General features: G+C 46.1%; 1 protein-coding gene and 1 long non-coding RNA gene across 4 annotated transcripts in view; one reads left to right on the forward strand and one right to left on the reverse strand.

Moving 5' to 3' along the window:
- LOC135401734 (synaptotagmin-5-like) overlaps window positions 1-26560 on the forward strand; it is a 188761-nt gene that overhangs the window by 33928 nt on the left and 128273 nt on the right. The gene's annotated exons all lie outside the window — the stretch shown is intronic.
- Window positions 549-2708, reverse strand: LOC135400154 (uncharacterized). 2 transcript variants are annotated; one of them, XR_010424541.1, is made up of 3 exons: window positions 2386-2668; window positions 2015-2305; window positions 549-1435 (listed from the first exon to the last, which is right to left on the reverse strand). It is a non-coding gene; the product is annotated as an uncharacterized LOC135400154 (long non-coding RNA). The 2 variants fall into 2 exon arrangements; XR_010424540.1 differs by lacking the exon at window positions 549-1435 and having other exon boundaries at window positions 1976-2305; window positions 2386-2708.

The following is a 26560-nucleotide window of genomic DNA, read 5'->3' on the forward strand; positions in this document are numbered from 1 at the left end:
TGACATCGTCGGCGTACGCCGCCACCTTCCACGAACTGGGGATTGGTAGAGGTAGGCCATGAATGTTCACGTTCGTGTCAATACTCCACAAGAAAGGATGAATTGATAAGGTGAACAAGGCGACCGATTGTGTTGCATATCCACTGTGGCAAATGATACGCCTGAAGCACAGTAAGCAGGTATTGGTGCTCGACACGGTCAAAGGCTTTTGCTTGATCGAGTGATAAAAAACAGCCATTGTTGGCGAGGGGCATGGCACAGGACATCACGCAAGCCAGATAGCGTGCCGTACATGCAACGACCGCGGACACAACAAGTCTGAGAGGGATGAACGATCGATGGCAACACGTTCTGGATGCGCTGGGCTAAAACTGATGCTAAAAACTTGTAATCAGAGTTAAGCAGAGTCACGGGTCTCCAGTTCTCCGGGTCGGCACGGTCACCACCTTTCTTGGGTAAGACAACAATGTGCCCAAATCCAATTGAGGCAGAAAAGGGCTGTCCGGATAGGCATAGCTGTATGACTTGGAAGAAGAACTTGCCTACACTCTTAATTTTTTTACACCCTTTAGGGTGTAATAAGGGTGTAATCCCAAAGTGCGATAACTCACTCCCTTTAGGGTGTAATATTACACCCTTTTCCACCGGCTACAACCTCAAAAAAGGGTGTAATTTGCTACTTAAAAAACACCCTTTTGGGTGTAATCCAAAAGTGCTATAACTCACTCCCTTTAGGGTGTAATTTAACACCCCTGGTAATATTACACCCTTCAAAAAGGTGTTGTTTATCTGTCAAGTAATACATGTGCTACTTGAGAGATAGATGCTATAGTTCTCACAAATGCCAGCAGCCAGAAACTGTGAATCTATTCACTTGTACGCAGTCCAATAAATGAGGAGTTGAATTACTCATACATAATTCAGGGGAGTGCCTCTCTGCTAATTACTGTGGACACAAGAAATTTCCACGAGCACGAAATGCACAGCCACTGCAGCATTTGGGAAATGCACCTGAAAAGAAAAGTCCAGGCGTAGGTTTAGTATACAGGTTCTTTATTTCATAGTGCTTGAGGTCCAATTGCTACCGCAGTTACAATCCTTTGTATTGCTAATGAGGCCAAACCAGACAAACACCACATATCAATACTATAACCGTAATTACCACTGAAGCTATATATGGCATGAAACTCTTGCTTGCCAGGATACAAAGCATCTGCTTTGTGCATTGCCATAACAAAGCTCGGTCTTCCTTAGTTCTGGGGTCTTAAAAGAAACATTCAACAAGAATGATGTAAAGTCCTGCTGGGCAACGCTGCTTTAAAACTCCTGACGCCAGTATATCAAAGTGTGCCAAAGCTTAATGTGCCGTCAAGGAGCAGCGAAAGAGCGAGCAAGAAGCAGCGGCTTTTTTGCTTCACAGGTTTTCTTGAATGCTCTGAAAAAAAGTCATATTGAGCTGGACATGTACTGCTGGCGACATACTGTCTGTCATTTGGGTTTCATGGTTTCGCTGCTTTCTGCGGCATGCTGCAGGTTGTGAGTAATAAACAGGCACAGCAGATTTTTCCCGACCTGCCTGCTGCTTACTACTTGCAACGACTCTTCACAGAGGCTGCAGAATGCTGTGAAAGCCCGAAACCCAAACTTCAGACAAGTACGTCTCAAATAGGTACAATGTACATTCTAAACCCATTGACGGATATGTGCCGCCTGATCAACTGGCACATTTCTCAAAAAGCGCACCAGATGACTTCAAGAGGAAGGCTGCGAAAGCTGTAGGTGCCCTGTGCCCCGGACGACACCGCTGCAGACGCCAGGAGCCACAGTGTACCGGACGTAATGAAGGAATACTTGTACCAACTAATACGCGAGACACATTATGCCTCTCGAGTTCTCTAACAGAAAATTATCTCCAGGCTTCACAAAAAAAAGAAAAAGAAGAAGAAGAAAATAGGGGAAAAATGCACCAAGGACATTGAACTTGAAACACCAAATTTTATTGGCGTGCACATACCTTTAAATTTCATCCAGTACATCATCGTTGGCCGAATGGAAAGCATACACGGTTCACTAATCCCAACACACACACATATGGAGCACACGTTGCATGGACACAACCCCTCCGATGCACCAGGCTGGCACTGCAAAGCTCAACCAAGATCATCCTTAGTGACGAACACGACAGTTCCTCAAACGAAATGGCCGACGAATAATTGTCCGAGCATGTGGCACCAGACCCCTCTTCGATGTAAGAAGCAGTTGCAGTTTTGCACGCATATGCGTGACCGTTAAGACAGGACACTACCTGAAAAGAAACCGAAGTGAACATCACATTGGTATTGTTCAAACGTTAATGCTAGAATATTACAGCTTTTTGTAACTCACGTCCTTGTAGTCGATACAGTCCCATGTTCACCTATAAAGAAAGAATACAATTAGCCTCGCTTGTAATATAAATCGTCGCTTCACCGATGTAGCGGATCCACTCCTGCCGCCATTTGCAATGTGTTCATCGTCTGCAACAGAACGATTGTTAAACACAAGTAAAACGCAGGCGTCGTACGTTGCATCACAGCCAGGTTGACTTACCTTAAGCAAACATTAAACTTGTAATTAAAAAGAAAGGTTGCCGTCCTTTCAAAGGCGAGGTTGCAGCGCACATAACAGGCACGAACGCAGCGACGAATGCACTGCGGTAGAATACGCGGTGCCACGTCACTCCTCACGGGCGGAGCGCGGAACAACGTAGTACGCTCCAGCGAAGGCTCACATATTCAGCCGGCACACGGATTATTCGACAAGCACACGAGTATACGGCTCAGGAGGCACACATATTATTCAGCGGGGCACACATACTTGGCGATAGGGATCGTTGAGCTTGCTATTTGATAGCTGTTACGGCTGCTTCCAGACTGTTACGGCTGTGTACCGGCTGTACTTTCTGAGGGAACTTTTTAACCGGCACATGTTCGTCACAGGATTTAGAGTGTAAACCCAAAATTTCTACTGAGGTGCCCTATTGTATGTATCTGTAGGTAACATGAAGCATATCACTGTGCTTTCAAAAGAAATACAGTTCATGTAAAAGGTCTATGCCCGCTACACCCATTTTACGCCTCTTTTACACCCGAGCTCAGTGGACGTTGTAAATAAGGTGTTACGTTATTATTACACCCATTTAACACCCCTCATCCCAGGATGTTTCTTCGAGCTGGTGTAATTTGGGAGTAAAAAATTAGTTTACACCCCAGTTACACCCGGATTACACCCTAAAGGGTGTTTGAAATTTAAGAGTGTATGACAGGCCACAATGCTGCATAAAATTCAGTGGGGAGACCGTCTCGGCCCGGACATGTACCATGGGCACAGTTGGCAACGGTACGGTCGAGCTTTTCTATAATCAGAGGCACATCCAAGGAGAGTAGGTCCACCGCCGAGAGTACCGGCAGCCCGTCTAAAAGATCGCTGCCGTCAGCAGGTACCACGGGAGAGCTGGTGTAAAGAGAGCGGTAGAAATCTTCAAAGCCGCTGACGATCTCATCAAAGTTTTCCGTGAGAGTAAAATAGTGAAATAGTAAAGTAAATTACCCCTGGGAGCTTTCAGCAACCCACCATGGGAGTTACTTGCTCCATTGCAAAAGCTGTTTAGCTATTTACACGCTATGAATCAAAACCCTGAATCACAGCTGGGTCCCTCACATACTCACGGGCACTCAATCAATAGAGCGGGAAAACGAAATAGACAACTAGAATTAACATTCATAGCATATTTATATCGTTACGCACAACTTTATCATAACCAAAATGTCCATACGGTACCTACATGCTGGACGTTTTTATAACTTCCGTATTCCTCCTACCTGAATGTCAATACGCGGCTTTCTGAAGGACGTCTCGGTGTAGTATTGATTCAGCCATTAATGGCGTGCTTCGGCACACAGTCATGTAATCATGCATGCCCTTAGCACGGGATTTCGCCAGAGAGGATTCGGAACATTCAGGTAGCGACCTTCAACAAACGTAGTTGTTAGATATGGCGGGGACCTAGTTGCAGAACAGTATCACAGTGTAAGGATGCAAAGTATTCTATGCATTAGAGAGACATTCTAAGGTACTCGAAGTGTTTTAGATTGGTATGAAGGTACGTAATATGCAGACGTAACTTGCGATTCGAGATTTCAGGCATGAACGAATGGATAATCCTTTAAAAAAAAAAGATGTTGGGTGGTCTTCGGAGACCGTGTCGTACTATTGCTATAATAACATACGCCCGTACACAGAGTTTTAGCGGCCCCGAGACCGGAGCGTTCGATCAAGCTATATGCTTGACTCGAGCCTTCAACTTAATGCGGAATAGATATCTACTCTAGCTGCTATAATTTTGCCCTTTTGTCCGAATGCCGCTTCGTCATCTTGAGGTTGGTTTTTCTACTTTCTTTTCTATTCGCGAATACTGGAGTAGCCTGACCCGGCTTTCTCGGGTCTCACATCTCCATATTTCTATATATAAATCCATCAATCACTTAATCAATTCCGCTCTCTCCATCCAGTGGAATGGGCCATTGGTCTCAGCGGACTACAACAGGCATAATTCATCATCAATATGTGCGTGCGTGCGTGTGTGTACTTCTACCGGAACAGAAAAAGAGACAATGCAAGAAAAGATCGATGGCAGAGAGTGTCTGGCGAGGGACCCCTATAATCAGGGACTAAAGGCTGCAGAGTGTCTAGTGTCTATACAAAGACACTTCCGATGTGCAAGTTCGGCACAATATGTTGCCGAAACTGTAGCCTCGCGGGCGAAAAACACAAGACCTTTCGGGACCTCCGGGAGAATCACATTTTGTGCGCGAGACAAATATACTCCACTCCACCAAACGCGAGAATTTCGTTGAATATGCAGAGTGGGTTGTCTAGAGTTGCGGGAGGACGTAAGGCGGGAAAGTGCAATATTGAAACAAGACTTCCGAAGCGGGGGAAGGGGGGGGGGGCATCACTTTTCGTTCTTTTGCTTCCATCGTCGTCCTTTTCGCAAACGAGAGAGAGAGAAAAAAGAAGACTGGAAAAGAATGTGTCACCAGCAAAAACTCCATTGTCCTGCTCCCTTCCGTAACAGTCTACTTTGCACATCATAATGAAGGTTCGTAATGAGCTTGCCTCGTTTTTTTGCTCTGATCGCTTTTCTCTCTAGATATTTTTTCTCTACTTTATCACTCGCTGCGCATTTAACAAATTCTGTGGAACGTGCTTTACATTCTTTCGGGTCAGCAATGAAGTACCTAGTTCGTACCGGGAATAAAGCGGTACTTAATTTTTAAGTTCACTCGGTTTTTGACACGCTTAATTTACTTTAGCGTGTTCGTATATGTTCGCCCTCAACGAGCGCTACTGTACATCATTAGGAAGAGGAAATGACACGTACAGTATCATAACCATCGCTGCCGTCGTACATCTGCTGCTCCGTTCTCGGTGTTACGGTTTTCGATTAGCAGGTCATGCGATGATAAATGGACACAAAAGTAGCGCAAAATCCTTCGCGAACCTCTACTCCCTCTACTCCTCCGTACTCCCTCCGTAGTTCTACATCCGTATGACGTTTCTCTCTTTAGCAACTAGGCGTGCTGCAGCGGATATAAAATGTTTAATATCAAAACCATTTGTTGTCACCATTTTTGCGGAAGACATATACCGATACTGCTGACTGTTCGTCATGTTGCTCGCCATAGAGTCAGATAACGTATCTCAATGCTGCATCGCAAAGAAGACATAACAACAACAACAACAACATAGATGAATGAATGAAAGATGATGATGTGGGATGTTTCTCTGCGTTGAGTGCAGGGCCCTACCCCACTCCAAAAAGGTTCACATGAAAGGATGACGAGAGAAGGAAAACAAAAGAAACCTCTACAGTTCTTGAAGGAGGCCGGTGGCCCTCAGAAAGGAAAGAAAAGCGCGAAATGCAGGGCACCGATGTGCAGGGTTACTCAATGGGCCGAGAACTTTGCAGATGTTGAATGGCCTCTGATACAGCAGTTCAAGTTCACATTTAAAGGCCCGTCGCTCGCATACGTGCTGGCTACAGTCTTCTATAACGTGTCTGATTGTTGCCGGGAAACTACAGTTGCACTTGCCCGTACCTCAATAAAAACAACTTGAGATCCGGTAGCTTCGTACGCAGACCACGCGCATTCCACTGGAGGATAGTAGCCCGCTTATACAGATGGTCCATGACTCGCGGTCAGAAACTTTTCAGCAGCGAGTAAGGCCTGGACCTCCTGGAGTCCAGCGGCGTCCGGGTACGCCGCTAACATGGCCTTGAGGACTGCTAGAATCAGGGGGTCCAGCACAGCTGCCGGGGCACCACCGCTCACTGCCGCTCACCGCTCGCTGCCGGGGCACCACAAAGAAGACGTGGAATTACAATGACTGTCGGGTTTCTCAGTCTCATGGGGTGCGATTCGGTGTGGCTTTTACAGCTCAGTGGCGTTACGCCTTGCGGCAAGTTGACTCTCCTTAGATGCTGTCACTGCGGTGATCTGGAAGATCTAGAGCACATCCTTCTCCATTGCCCTCCCTACCAGCCTTTCAGATCCACACTTTCTGTGTCTCTAAATCAGTTGGACTATCGCTCTCTCTGGACTACGTCAGAATTGCTTGGTTCATGGCCAAATCCAGCCCACCAAGGCTCTGCTTCCACATCGTAGGACTTGGGTCCTCACTGTGAGGTGACCCATTATTCCATTTCACCACATTACCGCCAGTAATGGGGTACAGTATCGCCCTTGGCGATGAAACTCCCCCCTCATCATCATTCAAATAAAGTTGTTGTTGTTGTTGTTGTTGTTGTTGTTCAGTCTAACGATGCGCATGCGTCTGCCTTCTGAGCCGGGCTCAGGTGTGAAACATCTTGCGCTTCGACAACGTGAACTTCTTTGCGTTAATGAGTTTCATGTAGCAGCATCAAAACTGTTGATTCAGCGAGATCAAAAGGGACGAGGGTGCATTCGAGCTGGTACATGATGAGGGAGAAATTAGCCGCGTTACTTCTCTTATATCTCTCCTTCAGCGAGAGATTAGGTTTCAACGTTGACGCGTTTTCTTTCCTTCTTCTTCTTCTTCTTTTATTTCGAGAGTTTCCAAGAAACCTGTCTTCACATCGAAACCAGTTCCTCCTTTTAGTATGGAGCTGAAATACCCATAATTTGTGGCTTAAAGACGAGGCTGCTCATTAACGGGTCTTAACATCCGTGTCCTGATAACAAGAGCGTTCTTTCGAGTCCTGAAACTAAAAAAAGAAAAAGAAATTAAAAAGTTAACGGCGTACAAACTCTGAACTTTGATGAGCATTGATTCTATTGCACGCATGAAAGAGTTATTGCAATAAAAACATATCCTGTAGTTTTGTAATTGGTAAAGCGTGCTACTCGTTAGTGAAACAAAAGGAAAGAGAAGAGGAGGAGGTTGAGGGGGAAAGGATATAACAGGAAAATAAAGGTCTCCAAGGACCAACTAAATGTCTCGTGTTTCTTGACAGCCATCAGCGCGGGGACTTGTGTGGTTTCATTTCTTATTTATGTTTGCACCGCGAAGCATCCCCGACTGTGAGCAGTGCACAGACGTGGACAGATCGAAAGAAGAGAAGCTGTGTGGATGTGTCGACCCTGGCAGTGCAATCTGGACTTAGCTCCTCTGAATGCAAACGTCAACCACCGTACAACCGTCCGGTTCGAGTTCAATTTTTGCTCCAGGGTTGTGTTACTTGAGATACACAAGGTGTTTTTCTTTATTTGTTACATATTTTGTATATATATATATATATATATATAAAAGCTGTGAGAGCAGCGCTGATGCCATTTTTGCAGGAGGGTTCTGCATCCTGACAGCGTATGCAACTACTGGACGATGAATTAGCTAAAATTCATTAATTAGCTTGTAAGGGTCGCCCCAGTGATTGGGAAGAGGGGAGCGAGTTGTGGAAAACGCCACTAGGTGGCGGAGGAGGGCGGCCACGTGACGAGCGGGAGTGAGGGGAGAGGGTGACGGAGGAGGAGAGAACAGCGAGGGAGACGCGGACTGGCGTGTGGACGATTCTGACATGTGAAAGCAGAGAAGGGTCGCCTGAGAGTTTTTCTTGTAAATAACTGCTGAGCTGAGTAAAGGAAGTGTTACCCCAGACCTTGACAAGCTTAGTTCCGTGGGGAATGCGAGATAGCAGAATTGGAGCTAGCTCTGGAAACGAACGTACTTTGAGACGTAAGTTGCCAAACTTCGCTATGCAAATGAGCCGAAACCAGAACTGCGCATTTTTTCGAGCGCAGAAACGCCGCGACCTTCGCCTTATCTCTGGGCCGGAGAGCGGTCTGTCTGGCCAGCAGATTAGCGGCTACTCCAGTCAGCTCCATCGCTCAAAAAAAGCACGTGGTCCAAAGCACGTGGAATACTTGTTGCTCTTTCTGCGCTCGAGTAGTGCGTAGTTCGGGTTTAGACTCATTTGCATAGCAAAATTTTGGCAATTTATGCCTCTATACGTTCGCTTCTCAGGGTGTTCAACAAGGACGATGAATTTGGATAACGACTGGCTCCAATTCTGCTATCTCGCAATTCCCAGGAAACATCTAATTAATAAGTTAATAATGTTAGCTAATTAGTCGTCCAGTAGATACACTTTCCGACAGGGATATCCGCCTTGCCGCATATAACCCGCCTGCCAAAATGGCATCAGCGCTGCTCACAACTTTTTGAAAACAAAATATATATATATATATATATATATATATGTCGAATAAACAAAACATTCTGTATATACAGGGGACGCTGCCAGCGTATGGATCTACTGGACGCGCTGTCGCACCGTACTGTCATTCATGTTGTTCATGAGAGTAGCTCAACACGATGAATGCGAGGCGCTTCTTTTGATGTCGTCTCCGTTCGAAGTGAAATTCATTCACACCGTTTAGTACGGCTGGAGTTGCCTCGAACAACAACAGAAAAGCATACATAAAGCATTGATCTCTTTGCTCTACTTTCATCCTGCTTTCATCTGTGTAATCCACATATTGACTCTACAAAACTCTAACAATAGAGAAATGGGAAAGAAAATTGCACTCTATAAGCATCGAGGAAGAACATTTTTCTGTCCTGTAGTGGGAGAGCTAAGAACTCTGAACATACCCTTATTTCGGGGTTGAGGAGAAGTTGAGGATAGAATCCTCTTCGATAGTCATTTAGAGATTTTACAGAAAATTCAACTTGAAATCGCCGCATTGCCCACCTTCGTTACGTGGAGTTACAACCATTATTACTTAGAAATAAAATACTCTCTTATCCATTTTTAACGTGTTTTGCAATTATTCCGCAGTATATAACATGACGAGAAGTGGAACTGTTCGAAATACTGGCCGCTCGTCACCTTAGGCTTGCTGGGGTAACGGCACGCATGCAAGCATGATAGTGTTGACAATTTGAAGTTTCCTCAACGTGCGCTCAAATCTCAGTACAAGGCATACTGTACTTAACGCTCCTTGCTGAGCACGACGTGTGTATTACTTGTACAACGCCACCGAGTTGTTGGAATCCACGGTTGGGTTGGAACCCAAAATCTGCATGTCCGAGGAGACATGTCACATATTCATCGATCGATCGATCGATTGATTGAATGATTGATTAGAAAGAAAAAACTCATCCATCGCGAAAATGTAGGCTAGTAGATCGTATTTTAACTTTGGCCATACTGACGCAGCTTCGAGGTTCCACTCTTGAGATCACTCACTTATCCACAATGGGGAGAGTTTCGGGTATGAGCTCCGCTAACAACTATATAATCTCATAGAGCTCATAGAATGTAATAGAATGTATATAGAATAATAGAAGAGAATGTAATAGAACGTAAAGATTTCCCCAGCAGTCCATGACCTTACAGTTCATTCCACTGGCTCAAGAGTGTGCCTGTACATCGTCTTGACCGTATAATGATAATAACGAAACAACGTTACAGAACAGGAAAATGAAAGTGCAAATAGCGGACATATTGGAAGCGCTGTGTTCGCTTCTGTCAACACGGGGAACGAGGAAGTTTTATTGCACACTGAGAGAGGGAGCACATTTTCTTCGTGTGTATGCATACAAGCTTTTCGAGATGTAATTTCTGGTCGCGTACACTATACAACAGCCTGATTCCAACTTGATATGTGGTTTGCAAACGCTATGCTCATATTCTGGTCTTTCTCTCTTCTCATATGCTTGGATCTTACTTACGCATAGACTGGTTTATTCCCATGTAGTTTTTAAGGCGCGCAGCAAAAATAAAGTTCCACTATTCGCGTCCACGTGTAAGGTTGACTCCAATAAACGTGAAACAATGATGAAAACGGTTTGGCGGTAGAGTGTTGAATGAGCCGTATGTGATACCCGGACTACTTTTTTTCTCCAATATGTGGCGGCTATAAGTGGAAAACAGTTTTGATACAATCACATATAAGATATGTGCTTATATATAGTTGGTACAGATATATAAGTTGATGTAAGCATAAGCACCCTCAGCAAGTACGCGATAAAAAGCGTACTCTCACGGGGGGGGGGGGGGGGATATGTTTATTAGACGAAAAGGAAAAAAAAACGGGGAAAGGTCAGCCAAACGGGACGTCGGCTTGCTATTCCAGAAATAAGAAATAATAATAAATAAATAAAACGAAAAGAGAATAATTAAAGAAAGAAAGAAAGAAATAGGAAGGAATAAGAAATAAAGAAAGAAAGAAAGAAAAGTAGGAAAAAACGAAAAACTACCAGATGATGAAAGAAGGATGAGGTAGATTAAAGACAAAGATGACAAAAAAAGATGACTAACAAACGGTGAAGGAATGATGAGATGAATCACAGAAGATGACTTTAAAAAGAAAGCATGAGGTTAATGCGTTGAAGGTGAGAGTGGGGCACAGAAGAAGAATGAGATTTCACGACTGAGTTCACAGGCTGAGTTCACTCTCACGGGCGAAGTATACAGCCTATTGCGTTTCAGCTTCCAGTCGCAAATTTATTTGTAGCGTAACCAAGTCAAAGTATCAGACTCAAAGAGCAACGCTTTACAACTGTCCCTTCGACACCTGCAACGTTTACAACCGTGGCTCCCTCTCCCTCATCTCGTAAAGTAACTACTACTAGTCTAACGTCCGAGCTCCAGCTGTTAATGGGCAGCACAACTCACTATGAGGAGCGTCAACCCTCATGCACTTGCGCGGGAACTCACAACCGGCGCAGCTGTTTCCCGCAAAGCAAAGTGAAGCGAGAGAGGCATTTCTTCCGAGGCTTCATTAGCAGTGCGGAATAATTACGCGGTGCATGGTCGTGCAACTTTGTACAACGAGAGTTCGATAAACTTCCTCTTTATACAGACGACGAAACGTGGATCAGTATATAAACAGACACTTTTGTACATCGAGTATCGTGCAAATAACTGTTCCCTTCTAACTTACTCAAAGAAATTATTGCGGTTCAACATCCCTGCAAACTTCCGCACTAGTCGGCACTTTGCGATCTCTTTCTCGTTTCAAGAACGCATGTTTTAAGACTTCCCGCAGTTCTGCTTAATTTGGTGCCTTGCGTTTGCTCATGTCTATGTCCATTGTGACGCGGATTGTATTACTTCTATACGCGAAATATTTCACATTATGTAGGCATTTTGAACCTAAATGTTAACAGTTCTCGGCGTTAATCAAGTAACGAATTTGAGTTTGAATGTAAAAAAAAATATACGAAGGTGATGTGATGTGATGTGAATAAAGAAAAAAATTGGGAAAAACGAAGGTACTACTGGCTTGTTCCCTATATTGTTCCATTCATGCACATCATTACAATGGCTTATGCTGTTCATGGGCACGCTGATTAAGATTGAGATACCAGTAGACATAACCCCCATCACTCACCTCCTTTTTTTTTTTTCTTATGATCATCATTGTCATCTGAGGTTGTATTAGAGTTCCGTTCTATTAATGACCCGAATGACTTGGAGTAGCTTTTCAGTTAATAGTGGAAGGCGGCGTCTTCACCAGGAAGTTTGGTGATGTAACCACCATGTCGATGATCCGCAAGTACCTGCAATAATCACAACCCCCAAGAGCCTGAAATTGCATACATTTTGGGCCAGTCGGCTGTGATAGTCACCTGTCTCTTCCGTGATGGTGACTTCTGCACTACTACTTGCACCGTGTGCAGCTGGTACCCTGTTTCCCGGGTTGGAAGCTGGAATACAACGCGAAACCACCGTCTCATCTGTTACTCAACGTTTGGCAATTGTGCGTCGTCACTCCCTAATTCTTTTATTTGCACTTTTATTCCGTTATTATTATTGTTATTACGATTATTATTTTATTCCTTGCGAGCACCGCGAAGCGAATGTATATATGAGAGGTGTACGGACGCGAAGAGTGGACAACAGGAAGGAGTGAGAGATACGAGTGGGTGAGGGGAATATGTTTATTAGGAAAGGTAAGCGAAAAAGGAGTGGTGGCTTGCGATTCCACAAGTAAATCCGTTTGTATGCATCCTGGGCCGACTTCATGGGGTAACTACGCCGTCTGGATGGCCTGCCGGAAAGCTCAAGGCAAAACCTTGGACAGCCGTTTCCGTTTTTTTTTTCTTTCGCTCTATTAAACATATCCCCCCCCCCCTTTGGACAGCCGGTGATTCGAACCCACCACCTTCCGGCCTTAAGCGTGACATCGGAGCCACCACTAACGGCCGAACGCCGTCTACACTCTGCCGTGCCGCTGGTAATTCAGTTATTGAGCGCGGCACGCGGATGAAGAAATAATGAAGGCCTCGTCGGCACAAACTTTCGCGTGACTAAGTTCTCCTCGAGAGAGCGCCGTCTGCATTCACTTCAGCAAGGCGGGCACAGGACGAAGAAGGAATCGTGCACCATGATGGAGTTTTAGGAGAACGTAGAAGGTTCACGATGTCGTTTCAGAAAACATAAGCTAGATTTTTTTCCCAGTCATTGGCGCAGTCTTTTGACAGCGCTTGGAGTGTGCTTATATGTTGTCGGGGGGGGGGGGGGGGGGGGGGGGGGCATTGTCGTCCTGCCCCAGGCGAAAGTTGGCCTTGGGACGGCGCTGCTTCAGCCTCGCCAAAAAGTCAATGTTGCCTCTCTGCTAATTGTTGACTCAACTTCTGTAATGTACATAACCGTAGACTGATAAAATTGCCGCAAGCCTCGGTGTTTGTGCGTCTGGGTGAGGATATGACGAAAGGGAACAGGAAAGAAACGACAAACGAAACAAAGAGAGAGAGAGAGAGAGAAGAGGGAGAATCCTCGAAAGCATTGTGTACAGTTCACTTTCGCGCGGTAAATCCGCATTTTTCCGCCTATTTTTCCAAAAAGAAAAAAAGTACATACAACGTTGTGGGCTTCGTTGCTGTCGTTTCGACGGATTATTCTTCCATGATTTTTATTTCGTTGCTCGGCAACGGTGTTTTTCACTGTACGAGATAAACAACTCCGACATATACACAGCGTCCTAGTTTCTAGCATCTTTACGCTTTTCATCTTTCCGACTGAGAAAAAGAAAGGAAGAAAAAGAAGAAGAATGCGCCACACCATTTTCGTATACAGTTTTCCAGCACGTGATTAATCATGGGAGAGGTCCAGGCTGATATCTTATATTGATGTGTACAAAAGAAATACGAGAGAAATGCAATATTAAACCGTAGTAAGTCGGTCAACTTAGACATACTGAGGAATAACACCACCAAAGAGACGACGGACAAAGAAGCAGATTCGACATAACTCTATGTTGGGTTTGCTTTGTCCGCCATATTGAACTCTAACCAACTATTGAACACCGATTGATTGAATTGGTTGATTGATTCATAGATAAATTAAACAATTATTAACATTATTACATTAATATGCATTAACATAATTAACATTAACTATTAACACCGATTGATTTAACTCGCTGGAACCATGCTGTTTAGCTCGTACAAAAACGAGTTTCCAAGAGACGCGTACAACGTGTACCCAAATGAAGCAAGGTCGACGAAAACGTTTCCTGCAGGACCACGTCTGTTTGAAGCTTCCTTCCTATGCCCGCATTGCGCATGTTGCGGGGTCATGCTGCGCGATGAGAAGCGACCGACTAATTCCTTGCGCAAAGAGTTTACTCGGCGGGAGGCCCGAAGACGGGGCGTACAATGAATGGAGAGCTAATACGGGACCCAGGCTTAGCCTACTTTGCATATTTCTAAACAGACCGTGTTTCTTACATGACCAGAATTCAGGGCCACCACCCAGAAAGCAGACAGTTACAAAGAAGCGGCTATTGAGGTACATATATTACGTCGTACCACGCTATTTTTTGCGTATTTAATTATTAGGCAGCGTTCCGCTTAGTGTCGGTATATTGTGCGCAAAATGCGTAAGAGCTCGAAGGCGGGGAGTGTCGTTTACAATGGTATGTCGTCGTAGCCCTGACCGTGCCTAAAAAAAGAAGAAAAAAAAAAGACAATGTACGTGCATGTCATTTCTTCTGCTAACGGATCCACGTCCAACATAACCTTAAGTGCACCTCCTCGATGTCTTGGCTCGACATTTTGCTTCGTAAACGAAGACAGCATGCCTCCCTCCATCTGTTATCAGCAACGAACTTTTTATGGACTCATTGATCTTTAACTTGATTACTGCCCTCCTCTTTCATAACCCAATATCCCGTCAGTTGGGCACGAATATATAAGAATCACGATGTACTTCCAGTTCAGGCATTTCATTTATTGACATTTTTGGGTCCCAAGGACGCCCCGTTGGCCTTTCTTTCCCTTCCTGTGTGTTGATTCCCTGGCAGCGTGGCAAACCCCTTGAGTCCTTTTATTGCAGCTTACGCCCATTTAACGAGGGGCCATCAACTCCTGCGAAGGAGCAATTTAGAAGATGCCTCTCTCGTTTTGTTGGCGCCTTATAGTTCCGAGGCCCTGCACTCCGAGTTAGGTGAGGTGTTTAAAGGCACGTCAGGGTTCTCTATCACTAGCAGAGTTGTGCGTAATGATCTACAAGTATTAATGGCGAGCACGTTTGTTAGAAAGCAGCGACCACGCAGTATTGTAACTGAAAAAAAAATAAAAAAATATCCGGCTGAAACTCTCTTGCAAGTATTTGGCAGGTACTATTATGTGAGAAAGGAAAGGCTACGTTCAGTGGAAGTGATGTACCGGTAAGCATCTAATCATAACAACAACCACAAATAAATCATGATTATGGCCTGGGGTGATTCATCTAATCATAAATCTTGCATGATCCTTGTAACTTTGTGATAGGTCGAAGGCTAGAATAATAATAGTAATATTTCGGGGGTTTATCTCACTGGATAACTATGCGCAACTATCGTGCACGGGCCCGTGGTTTGCGAATCCTCAGTGTACTTGGGCGTGCAATGAAATCTGATCTGATCACATTCCACCAAGTATTCAATGAGCACGTTGCCTACTAGAACGACGTGAGCATACAGCTTGTACCGTGCCATTAAGTTGATGGCGTCCCCGAACGGGTTCGAACCCACAGCCCGAGTGTCAAGCAGGGTTTTATTGAACATTCATTCATCCATACTTTAAACAGTCCTTCGCACAAAATGAGAAGTGCACTGATTTTCACCGACGTGAACAGACACACAGAACTTCTGACAAGTAACTTAAGGTCATTAGGCGTCTGTCGTCTAATTAAACTCATAGGGGGTTACGCTATATCCGCCCTTAGCGACATGCAGTGCGAGCTGTGCAGTGTCATTTTAAGTGGCCTGGAGACTGAAAAGCGCAACGTGCTCCAAGTTAGTTCAACGCTTCCAGCTTAGTCGGGTTTTCGGAGACGTTGGAACGCTGTCTTCATGCGTTCAGGAAGAGGTCATGTCAATTATGAGCGCGCTGTCAAAATTTTACGTAATGACCACGGCGCTTCGGTTTGTGCTTCAGCCGCTCCTTGGAAATATTTTTGCTGTGACGTTTCAATTTCCATCTAGATTCGTTCTCAATCCCGTTTACACTCTAAGAAAAAGGAGTGTCAAGAGGTGGTATCTTCTATAGTTGCCGCCTAGGTCAACATAGCGTCTGATAAAGGGTGTAAAAGGGTGGTAAAAGCAATTATCATATATTCAAATTGCTACAAAAAGGCGTACGCACCCCTCGCTCACCGAATGAGAAGCGGTAACCCTATATCATTCGTAGGTAGAACTTTGGAACATTTTTTGCACACCCTATGTGACAAGTTCCGAAAGGTGTAACCTTTACCTCCTGAAAGGTGTAACTGCGCAACCCTTATCTTTAATAAACATATATTCCCCCCCCCCTTTTTTTTTTTCGAAGAGTGTACCGTGCCGAAACGTGGCCACTTTTCTTCCGTTTCTTCTTTGAGGAAGAAAAAGAAGTCACCAGGAGCTAAACCTGGTGGGGCGAGAGAGAACCGGCATGGGCTCTTTGTAATTGATAACAACAGCAACAACAATTTTAGTTAAACGATGTTCAAGCGATTGATGAAGAGCGATGTGAAGCAGCCAAACTGAGGTTGTGTCACAGGTCTATTCCTTTGCAATTGGCCTCCTCTCTCAGTCGTCTGCTGACGTCACTCTACTGACGAACGAAATGCGCTGTCGAGTGCGTGCAGCATCCGATCATATGTAATGACTCCGGAGTCACGCTGAAGACCGAGTGGTGGCAGCACTCTTAGAAAAAAGGGTGGAGCAGTTACACCTTTCAGGAGGTAATAGGTGTCGCATATGTTGTGCCTAAAAGGTTGCAAAGTTCAACCTGCTAGCTCACTCTCAAAACACAACTTCACCGCATAGCATGTTGTCCGCCAACCCTTGCCACGATATGATAGGGTTACCGCTTAGCAGGTGGTGGGATTCCACCCTCACTCTAAGAAAAAAAAAAGGGTGTGAAAAGGTCAACATAGCGTCTGATAAAGGGTGTAAAAGGGTGGTAAAGAAATTATATATATCCAAATTGCTATAAAATGGTGTACGCCCTCCTCGCTCACCGGGCTTAATCGTTTCATCGTCGTTACGGTCGTTACAAGCTAACGAGTGGCGGGAAATTCAAAAAGGTGGGCACGTGACACATTGCGCGTGACGTGTACCACGGCCTTCGCGTATCGCGCGAAGAGCCCGTGCACGTGTTCTATCACGTGCCCACCTTTTTAAATTTCCCGCCCGCATTTTTGAATTTCCCGCCACTCGCTAGCTTGTAACGACCGTAACGACCATGAAGCGATTAAGCCCGGTGAGCGAGGAGGGCGTACACCATTTTATAGCAATTTGGATATATGATAATTTCTTTTACCACCCTTTTACAACGTTTATCAGACGCTATGTTGACCTTTTCACACCCTTTTTTTTCTCCTTAGAGTGAGGGTGGAATCCCACCACTTGCTGTGCTGCCTCAAGTTTTCAGGCAAGCTTTGTACGCAGATGTTGGCGTACATGTGTCCCTGAAGTCGGCCTCGAAAGTACACTAACGCCTCTTTTCTACTCTTCCCTGTTGTTCACTCCTGTACGCATAATATTCATAAACACTGTTGCATCGCTGTGCTCACACGGAATTAAAATAAGAAAAAGGACGCTGGGCAGGCAGGATATGAGGTACGCAGAAACGTGAAGAGCGCTAAGGGTTGCCTAGCGTGCAGGGTTGATCTGTGCCACTAAAGAGCCCTGAAACGTTGGCAGCAAGATAAGACGTCGTAATAAGATACGTTTTTACACGTTCGTGTGAGCAGTACGCAGCAGAAGTGCGTAACATGACCATTCATCGCCGGCGTCTTTTATACATTCGCGACACCAGTCTTTCTTATTGTTGCTCCACTTTCTTTACATTGCTAGAAGAGCGAAAGGGGAGAAAATGTTGCAGAATTTAAGTCCGACGTTTCTCTCTAATCCTCCCGGCTGACGCGACGCTCGACAAATGTTTGTCGTTTGGATGGAAGCAACGTTGTTCTTTTTTAGGGGTGTTAATATCGTGAACTTCATATTTGCAGAGTCGCGAACCTATCTCTCTTCTCTTCCTCAGGCATTCTCTCATATCTTCAATCTAACTCTTTCGCAGTTTCTTAAATTACGTTAAATTTATTTCGTTCCTGCTCAGAACGTCTCTCCTGTTTGCTTTTATCAACCTTACAACTGTTTCAGTTAGTCTGCAGTTGTTTATTTTTAGAAGAACGGTCAACTTTCCTATCCTGATAGAATAGCATAAACGCAGGCGGGTGGGTGGGTGGACCAAATCCATGATGACGGAAGTCTGTGTGTGGGCCACGAAGAAGAAAGGCCCAACCCTGTCTTTCGCCCCTTTTGAACCTTGTTTCCTCCTCAATTTCCCACTCTTTGTTGTACATACTGTATAATTTGCAATAAAATGTTTCTGTTTCTATGAGCTGTTGTCTGTTCTTCCGTTCTTCTTCGTGGCCGGCGCTCAGACTTCCTTAATAATGGATCTGAATATCTTCTTTGTCGCAGATGTCTGAAAGGAAAATGCGGGCAGTGTCTTAATTTGGAAGAGGAGAAAATCCAAGCTATTCAGGGAGCTCACTGTAACGCACGCCAGCAAATAAAACACGTTCCTTGTTCTGCCGACTTCCTCCGTGGACTTGAATGCAAAACAATAACAACAATTTAAGATTGTTTATGTGGGCGAAGCAAGCAGCTTTCCATCACAAACGACAAGTAAACAGACGCTGATGAAGTCCTTCTTATCTACTAGAGAAATCGCCGTCGCCACTGCGCGTGAAGGTGCGTTGTTTACGCGCGAGACTTGATGCGTGGGCACCCGCAGGATTTTCGCGAGCCTGTTGTGCATAACAAAAAGTTTCGTTCCGGAGAACAAGTTAGCCTGGAAGTATAAGCTGTCATTCACAAACTGGATTATGCTCGTTAATTAGCTTCAGGATGTTCCTTCTTTGTTTCTGAAGCAGTTCCGCGCAGACCGCGCTGAAAGTGACGTTTTGTTACCAAATAGCGTCAAACTTACGTTGTTGTTCCAAAGTACGGTGTTATTACACTTTGAAAAGATAATGCTAATGATTCGTGGCTTCATTCCACTAGACGAGCAAATAGTTATCTGAAGTATCATCTGGCGAGAACTGTGTGTGGTGAGAAGCGCTTGTGATACGAAATAGTACACAGCCTGAATCTGTGAGCACATTATCAAGAGGGCACAGAAGACAACAACGTAGCAAGAGCGCGAAGAGCACGTGCAACGCGTGGTTCTTTTTGACTCAAACCCAGCCGAAGCAGATATCAACATCCAGAAGCATGGCCCGCAGCAGCGTCCAACCTCGCTCATCAACATCACGAAAAGCAGAAACGCCCCCACCAGCAAAGAAGCCCGGCCGTGTCAATGATCGTTCCACCGTAACTGTCGCCATCTGGTTTACGGTCTTCTTGGTATTTGCTTCAACCGGTGTAGCACTTGCCGTAACGTTAAACGTCACGTTCGCTTTCCTCATCGTCGTAGGATTTTTGACGTCCACACTCGCCACCAGCGTCTACGCGTCTAAAAAGCGAGAAAGGAAGCTCCACAACAAGACTTCGAGCGACGAAGAATGTCCCATCACCTGTAGACAACTGGATGGCTATCGCTCGGGACGACGTGGTAGCACCCGCACATCGGAACCCTGTCTTTCCACGCGAGAGAAGATCCCTGCTAGTTTCTACTCTTCCTCTCGGCTGTGTGCTCCAGCTTGTACGTCTGCACATGGCTGCACGTTACTGCGAGGTACCCCACCATACAACGGTATCCCCCTGGAACACGTTAAAGGGATGGAGGAAGAGAACCAGCATGCTGGAGACTCTCTGGAAGGGCTGAGGACAGTTCCCCTTGAAGTTGCGGTAAAGGAAACGCGCTATCTCTCGTCCAGCAGCTCGAGCAATGCGAGTTTCAATAGTTCCTTCGACGTGCCAGCTGTGTGCAATGACGTTCCAGCTTCAGCGGACGAAAATGCCACTGAAGAAGCGATGAGCCGCACAATGTCTTTGCCGTCCAGTGAGAAGAGGAAGGAGTCTGACAGCCTCGAAACGGGTCAAGGTTCAAATAATGCTCGTTCGACTAGTGACTTTGAGATATTGCGCGAAGCGGAGGAGGTTTGGCAAACGCCAGATTGCAGTCCTTCGGAGAGGCTGAGCCCTGTGTGTGGTGAAGGGAAGAAGTCTCCTGTGGGTCACGGCATGGGCGATACATCTACGTTGCCTTCCGCTGAGATAAAGGCCGAAGGGACGAGGTTATCGGCCAGTGTCTCAGATAGGGGCGATGCGAAAGAAATTAGTCGGAGCGGTAAGACAAAAAAATTCAGGATACTCTCAGAGATATTCAAGGGAGAGAAAAAATTATTCGTACGTTTTCATTGAATGGTTTCGTCCTTTGAAAAGAGAACTAGCGTTGTATGTGACGAAGATTTTATTGTGTTCCTTCTGTGTCTTTTCACACTTGTAAAGGCCGGCCACAACGGTACCTTGTACTCCACAATGTTCCTATAGTACGAGGGTGATTAAATTTATGAAGTCACTTGGTGCAATTGATTACTTTATTTATTATAATCCTTAATGTTACAGTATGTGGCTTGACCCAAGGCCATCTCCATGACCATTGGCGTTTCGTGACCTGGGGGCTTAATCGCTTCATCGTCGTTACAAGCTAACGAGTGGCGGGAAATTCAAAAAGGTGGACACGTGACACATTGCGCGTGACGTCTACCACGGCCTTGGCGTATCGCGCGAAGAGCGCCGTGCACGTGTTTTATCACGTGCCCGCCTTTTTAAATTTCCCGCCCGCCTTTTTGAATTTCCCGCCACTCGTTAGCTTGTAACGACCGTAACGACGATGAAGCGATTAAGCTCCCTGGCTTGTTGCTTCGTGTACAATACAAAAACTGAACTACGCGCTGACCACATGCTAAGTGCTGTCTTGTCCAACATTGCGAGCGTCTTGGTATGACCAATGCACACCCGTAGGGCGTCTTGTAAAAGTATTTCCCTTAGAAGTCTGCCCAAGGCGCACATTCCCACAGAGCGTTAGTCGTGATGTTGCCCACTTCTGTGAGACCGACAATGACGAGCTCTTTCATTAGCACCACCACCGCCGCCACTTACTTTTACGTCACGTGACCAAAGGGGACCCCGCAGCAAAGAAAGTTATCGGTCCAAAGCTTTTTTTCCTTTTATTATCTCATGGAACTGGTCAGTCAAACACTTGCAATATTTTTTCTTTTCCCTTCTATTCCTTTTCCTACTGACGTTACAAAAGCGCGAAGGATGATTATGTATTTACACGTGGATGTTATCCCAACACAACGATGTTGTTTGTTGTCATGTTAGCCACAACGCGTCTGCGTCTACCAATTTCCGTTATGTTGCAATGCAGCAATGAATGACATGGGTTGCACTGTTTTCTCTACTTCTTCTCAGCTTTAAACTGGTTCACAGCCTTTGATTACAGACCCACGTATGACAGTACAAGGGCCTTCTACATCCTTGAAGGGTACACTGTACACTAGGGACTGAGAAGGAACTAGGGGAACTGAGAAGGGAAGGAAAGACCGTACGTGTAAATCTACACAAATTATTGAGAAGGAAGCAGTCCTCATAGACATTGTCATCTTGTCGCGTGACTTCACACGTGGACAGGAAGAATCATCGAACCATCAGACGTGCTGTGGTCAAACATGGACAACGATTATCACCGCCATAAGAAGCTCGCCGTCACGGCCGCTATCTGTATCGTAATCTTTGTGGTCTTCTCCATCTTATCCGTCACACTTGCATTCACCTGGGCCCCGATTTTTTCTCTACTCATCCTAGGCGGGCTTATCGCCTCTTCCATCGCCGCTAACCTGTACTGGACCCAGAGCCACCAACGCTGCGCTGACCACCCGAGCGAACAAGAGCTAGAAGCCCTCCACGTCGACGATCACTCTTCTGCCCTTCACTGTATCTGTGTGCAGAACGTCGCTTCGTCAGCACCATGCCTGTTGAACGAACAAACGTCGAAGCCACGGCGGTCATTCTCTTCACCAAGTCTGGCTGGCGGTGTACCACCCCCCAGCACACCACCTGAGGCAGAAGTCCATGACGATGTTTCTCTAAAAGAATACTCCGAAGATTGCAGCGAAGTAGACAAAGATGTTGGTAACCTTGACGGTAACAGTGCGGGAGAAATGTACCTCGATAACGTCTCAGACACAGTAAGTGTTGAAGAGAAGATTCAGAACGACGAACCCCAAGACCAGGAGACATGTCAAGGTGTGTGGCCGGTGACTTCCAGCGAGACAAGGTTTGTTTGCTCACCGGAGGCCCCCGCGTCCTGGACCGATATTGACTCAGCATGGGGAAATCTGTCACCGGCTAGCGTCGAAAAACGAGTAAACGTTGCTTCGGGCCCTGAAGATTCCGAGTCTGCAAAGGGTGAAAGTCCAGCAGTCTCTGAACACAGCTGCGTCTTCGGATCTGCCCGTACCATGACCCAGATGAGTGAAGCAGCGGGTAGTTGTGGATCATTTTGGAATGACTACCAATCTTACATGGGTCCCAACGGAGGTTTCAAGCAGGGTGACAACGTCTGCTCCGGTACCGACGACGAAGAAAGCCAGGATGAAGTGGTGACAGAAGCCCAGGCTGGACCTGACGGATCGTTACAGAAGTCTCCTGAAGAGGCGGGAGGGATTCTTGAAGAGTCCACGTTGTCCTTAATTAAACAAAAGAGCGAGATCGCCTCACTCGAAAAGAAGATGGATGAAGCGGAAGGCTGTCTTGACAAGCGGTTGAAGAAAAAGAGCAAAAGGAGGTTGAAGCTCATTCCGCGCTTCCTCAAGGGAAAAAAGAAGGAATTCTCGCGTTTCAATTAAACTATACATAACCCACTTTCTTGATAATATATAATGCGTTTCGAAACCACAAAATGGTCTGCATTGCACGGTGACAGCTTTTAGATTGAGTACGTTGTACAAGGGTACGTGAATAGCTTTGACTACTGCACTAATTTAGTACACGGCGCCCCTCTCCACTTACATTTCACCAACTTGCGGATTAAAGGGATTGCGACAGGTCACATCAGGTTATCCCGGATAAATTTAAAATACTGATCTTTGCACCGATTTGAACATTGAAGGTTTCACAGCGATGAGGGTAATAAGCACCGGGAATACTCTCTTGGGAACTCTTGCGGCTCTGACATCACTACCCTGGGAAGTCATGTGAAGTCACGTGCTTACGGCTGCCAATAAGAATTGTCGCAACTCGGAGCTCTCTGACGTCGGCATTTTGCTCGAGAGTGTGTTCGATGTCTTGTATGTCGCTAAGTACTACACGTAGAAGAACGCATCCATGATGTAATGAACCACATCTACGAAAGTACGAAAGTGTCCCAACCCCTTTAAGACAGGCCTCCAGATGGTGTCGATGTTAGGAGAGCGATGGCAATTCGTGATTTAATTTCCCTCGCTGAGTACGACATGTCAATCACATTACTGGCGTCCTCTGCGGAGAGGTCGATAGTCAGGAAGAGACTGGAGCATAAGCATGTTTTGGTCGTACCATATTGAAGTTAACTTCTTAGATCGAAGATGTGTTTGTCAATCTTGCGCATGCGCGGTACAAGATTACCTCGTGAATATCGACAGTTTTACGGTGCTTACACCACTGTGTAGTGTAAGCGTGTAGTGTAGTGAATTGCACTGATGGTTGCTGTGCAGAAAAACTTACACTGGCTTGAATGTGCATGTTACACCGGTCGCTTCAGTGCAACGTGGGTACGCGCGTCACGTTTCACTGGTAGTTTTTATTTATTTAATTCGTGTTAGCACAGCGGAGCAACTGGGGCTATGAGCGGCATACAGATGTGGACAGATTGAGAGAAGACAGCGGTAAGGAATTGTGGGACAGGGGGTTAGTATGCGTCCTGGGTCGACTTCAAGGGAAACTGTTCCGACATTCGTCAGGGAGGTCTGCTGGAAAACCCAGGAAAAATCTAAGAGAGCACAGCCGGTGGTATAGGAGTCGAACCCACCACCTTCCATTCCTCAGCACGACCTTTGCTATCCACCGACAAGCGGAGGCCTTTACCCGCTCGCGCCGTGCCCTTTACCCCATTTACCCTTTACACGCCAGGCCGCTAACCTTTTTTTTTTTTTAACTTTAATGCAACGTTGATATGTACAAGAGTGATGCCAATAATATACAATTGCCACGCACTGATCACTGGTTGTTCCGTCAGCTTCTGCACCGGACCCACACCGCACTGCGCTGCACGGGAACGACCAGCGTAATTCGCCGGTAGATTCGTGAAGTTGTACTTTATTTCCTTGTGTAGACTGCAGGAAAGCGGGAAGGAAAAATACTGCGAAAAACGGGCATACAGTAGGCGAGGCACAGATAAGGTAGAAGGGAGCAAAGAAGAAAACAGAGGAACTGCCCAGCAAACGATAAATGAAGTTGACATTTCGCGGGCAGAGAAGAAGAACAAGAAGAAAGCGCAAACTCACAAAGCGTCTGACGCAACCTTCTCCTTGTCGCAGCGCGAGGCGCATCCAATTTGGGACCGCCCCATCAAGCGGGGGAATTGACTATCACCATTCCATTTGCGCTCAGACAAAATTCACGGCGCAAATGTTGTTAGCATTCATTCACCTTTTGCTCTCTGACGTCGCGAAACGAAATAAAGCCGTCTTGCGGAGTTCACGAGTGAGCCTTTGATTAGTTCAACCCGTCCTACAAATAGACAGGAGGTGATTTATCGCTCATACGAGGATATGACGTTCATTCTAAACACAAAAACGCGATTCAGGGAATGGGCGCCGCCATTAGTGCTGCCATCCCGTGGTTGTCACGGGAACTGTGCACGTGTGGACTGCCGTTTGCCGAGTCCCTTCATTCTCCCGTGAGTGTTTTTGTTCATTTTCGTGTCCGTTCATTTTCTCCCGCTCGGGAACCGGTGTAGAAAGGACATCGCATCGGCCAGCACACCTCACGCAGACCTCGCGTGAACAACTGCGCATATCGTGCGCGGAAGCAACGAATCTTCTTTTCCCTTGATCTTTCGAACGTTGATACGCTACTCAAACGTTTACCGGGTGACAATGTTACGCTATCGTCAGTCATACTCGTTAAAGACTGCGGCCACCCGTAGTCATCCCAACGGGAAGAGCGATTTTGGCAGTCCACCCCTGTTGTGTCGTCGCTGGGAACGAGGCTAAGGAGCGCACGGAAACTAGTGGTTTGAGAGTAACGCGACAAGGTCTATATTTCACCCGTCATTGCTATGACCATAGAGGTAAGCGTAGGTGCGGATGTCCTCTTTTATGGGTGGAAATTGAAAGTTTTAAAAAGCCACGCCTACTATCTCACGCCTCCGCGGATATTCGCTGCACTACCACAAGCAGCACGAGTACCACACAAGTAATCATTAGTGCCTCCGCTGACGTTCCCAGAATTCCCGGGGACGTTCGCAAGAAAGGTGTGTCTAATTGTGTCATCCGTTGTATTGCTGCGCGTTTACCTGCTTCTCTCTTCTGAGTCCTCAAGCAATAATGTACCTCTTCACAAAGAGCTTCACCAGCGGCATGATCAAGCGCACACCATCTCGTTGGTGGCCGCCGCTATGGTCGTGCTGAAGCTTGGGAGGTGGTGGGTTCCAATCCTGCCACCGGCTGTGCCGTCTCAGGTTTTCCCTGGGTTTTCCGATGACTTTCCAGACGAATGTCGGCACAGTTTCCCCTGAAGTCGGCCCAGGACGCATACTAACTCTCCTGTCTCCCATTCCTTCCTGCTGTCCTCTCTCCATCGGTCGACGTCTGTACGCTGCTCACGGTCATAGTCGCTTCGCGGCGCTAACGCGAAATAATAATAAAAAGAGCTTCGGAACACGAAGAAAGATAAGATAATTTGCAAATCACACTGACAAGACAGTGATAAGCGATGAAACTGTCACATACCGTACAACGAACCTAAGAAGGGCGTCATCTCGGGTCAGTGACTTCGCTTCGGGGTAGAGCTCTCAAAAATGATAAAATATTCACTTACTCTTCCAAGATGAACAGGTTTTATGCCTTTACATCGGGATCGATGGTGGTCCCACGCAACACCCAGCCTTAACGAACGAACATCGATCTTCCGACGACGCGAAGTCGACCGATCATTTCTTCTACATTCTAGGAACTGACGTGACTCGATTCGAAAATAATGTTTAGGATTGATACAGTTGCGTCGTGGTTCGTAGGACCTGCGCGGACTCTTCCGAAATCAGATAGAGTCAGTGAAAACTTCGTTTAAAGCGGAGTCCTCGATGCGTTCAAGTGTGTACGTCTTGCCTTCGCTACGTTTTCTGCTGTTAGAAAATTTGAAGCGTGACGGTCAACAACGTCCAAACACAATTCGTGCCACGTATGATCTAACAACACCAACACCAACAAATAGAATGATTACGATGACAAGGGGTGTTTCACCGCTGGGGTGCAGCACCCTACCCCATTACATGTGTGCTACACGCACATCTGCTACATGTACAGAAAAGGATGACATTGTAAAGAACGCTATGGAGCGGCTAC

The sequence above is a fragment of the Ornithodoros turicata genome, chromosome 7 (assembly GCF_037126465.1).
Source record: "Ornithodoros turicata isolate Travis chromosome 7, ASM3712646v1, whole genome shotgun sequence".
Classification (NCBI taxonomy): Eukaryota; Metazoa; Arthropoda; class Arachnida; order Ixodida; family Argasidae; genus Ornithodoros; species Ornithodoros turicata.